This window comes from Loa loa, assembly GCF_000183805.2.
Source record: "Loa loa unplaced genomic scaffold supercont3.72, whole genome shotgun sequence".
Taxonomy (NCBI): domain Eukaryota; kingdom Metazoa; phylum Nematoda; class Chromadorea; order Rhabditida; family Onchocercidae; genus Loa; species Loa loa.
In genome coordinates this window covers 228,049-230,923 of record NW_018108252.1, presented here as the reverse complement: position 1 = coordinate 230,923, position 2,875 = coordinate 228,049, and positions in this window count along the sequence as shown.

The following is a 2,875-nucleotide window of genomic DNA, read 5'->3' as shown; positions in this document are numbered from 1 at the left end:
TTCCAGGCGCTAAATACACATTCCCCATCCAGGCGCTAAATACACATTCCCCTTCCAGGCGCTAAATGCACATTCCCCATCCAGGCGCTAAATACACATTCCCCTTCCAGGCGCTAAATGCACATTTCCCATCCAGGCGTTAAACAACTTACATTCATTGATATATTACTTTAGTATACTTCAGCAAAAAAATTTTTTTAAACTTTTCAATTTTTCTTAATTATTTATTAAATTTCACAATGATATAAATAGAAAAATCCAGTAAAGCTAGTTAATAAAATTTCATATATTTTGTAAAAAGATCAAAGAAAGAAGTTTTGTTTCTTTTTTCTTTTCTAAATTAATGATTTATCATTAGTGATAAAGATAAACAAACACTCATTGTAACTATGATCAAAATATGAAACAAAATATTTAAGAAAAATAATTTTTTTTTCTTTTTTGTTTGAAACTTTCTTTTTGGAATCGAAATGACATAATTTGATAAAAGTAAAATAATATTAATAAAAAACAAAACATTTTTGATATTTTCTGATACGAATATTAATTGACAACAGAAATGTCAATGATTTTAATAATTTAATTTGTATTCATAAAATTATTAGCTAACTCATATTTTTTAAATTTATTTTCCCACAAAGTACCTCTTTTTTCTCTTTATCTTTTCCTTTAATATTGTTTAATTGAAAACTAAAAAAAAACGAAATAAATTTTGTTAAAATTTCAAATTATTCGCTATGACTTCTTGATTCAAAAATGTATTGCTTTAACAAAGGCTGATTGAATGATTTTTCTTTTTAACTTCATTTTTACATTCCCCAAAAGTTCATTAGCACTTTTAAAAAGATCTTATAATTAATTAGAAAACTAGTTCCCCGAAATTTAATTATATCCTAAAAAATTTCACATTCACGCTAGTTATCTTCAACAATTATCTTTTGTAAACATAAATGAATTTGTATTTGTTGAAGTCTTTTGAATGTTCACCTGATACAGCTTTTGAAATAATATAGGAATTGATAGTACGAATTAAAATTCTAATTTTAAAGTTTATAACATTTGAAAAACTTTTTGAGCCTCATTTTATATTCAAACTAACATTATGCATTAGAAATAATTTTTCCTTAATGTTATCAACAAAATTCATAAAAATTTCATGAAAATATTTATGAAATTACTATTGTATTTTGTAGTTATTCATGAATTTATTATATTTTCTAGATATGTGAATATTTGAATTTAAATGGATAACATTGGATTATCAAATGAATGATTAATTTGTTTTAATTACATTTTTTTTCTTATCTTTTATTTGTTTCTATTTAATTCATAATTAATATAAAGTCATTTATGATGAAATAATTCTATTTTTTTTTTTTGCAAAGTTTTTAGCTGTTTCTTTTGTTAGCTAATCACTTAGCTAATCATAGCAATAATTAATATTTTTGCAACAAACAATGCTAAGATGAATTAGCTGAACCTTTTTGGATATATTAAAATTTTTCAACTTACCCTATTTATTTCTCAATTAAAAAATCTTGATAATTATTAATATAGAAAATATTCATAACAATACATTTAAAGGGTAAAGAATAAAGTTTTGCTTTAACAAAAAAAAAAAAAAATATAATTAAAAGAATGACAAAAATCGAAGCATTCATTTAAATTCGAATGAATAATCTCACTAATTGACCGCAAAAAAGGAATATTGAAATTTAAGAGGAAAATTTTGTTAAATTACTTATAATTAAAGACAAAAATGTACATAATATGGATTCATTAATGAATTCATAAAAGCCATTTAAATCGAATGATTGCAATAAATTCTTTTTTAGATTTTTAACTATTAAAAACTTTTATACTTTTGTTGTTATCTTTTTTTTTAAACGTATATATTATCGATTAATTTTTTGATTCCAAGGAATAAAAATGATTGAAAATTTGACTATTCTGTTTTATGAATGTTTACTAACTGAAATATTGATATGCTTTGACATTAGTGTAGCGAATATTTTAAGAATGCAACAATTCCATGTCAGGGAAAGAATATTGAAATATTGAAAAGCCTATTGGAATTGTTTTAAATTAAGTCCTCCTTAGAAAGGCATTTACAGTAGAATTGCACCAGTTCATTTTATTCTCGAAAATGTCATCTATCATATCATCCTGATTAATTTGATTGTTGATAACTGATAAGCTATTAATAGGTCACAATTTCTTTTAAATGTTAAAATTGTCGATGTCATGAGTTTTAACCATGAGCAATATGTATTAATTGCTGAAAAAAGAGTGATTCTGAAATTATAAGAGGTGAGAATGGTTTGCCAAGGATAGCATGGAAAAAAAATCTAAATCTACTGATAATTTCGAGTGATACTAAATTCCACTTAAAGTATCATATCAGTGATATTTTGAAGTAATGCCAATTCAGAAAAAAACTATCCAAATATTTCACGGAAGAATAAGCAAATAAAACCAACACTATCGGATCATCACCTATGACGTATCTTCTCAAAGTGCCTCTGGAAAACTACCTTGTCTACAGCTCTCAATTTGAAAAACGAGGGAAAGTTGCTGAAATTGAATCATCCCCTCAAAACTGGTTACAACAAATAATGGTGGTAAAGAATTTTGGAATGTTCGAAATGGCTTAATTTCCGTCTCGTAACATCTAGCTGAATTCATGATCACAGTCAAATCTTTTTTACTTTGAATATACCCATTGAAAATAACCGAATTATTTCAAAGACAGAAATCAGTCTTGCAATCGCTACAGAAACAGAAAACTGAAATGCTAATCAGCGCAATAGTAAAACTCTTGATATTTTCACATTATATATATATATATATATATATATATATATATATATAATAA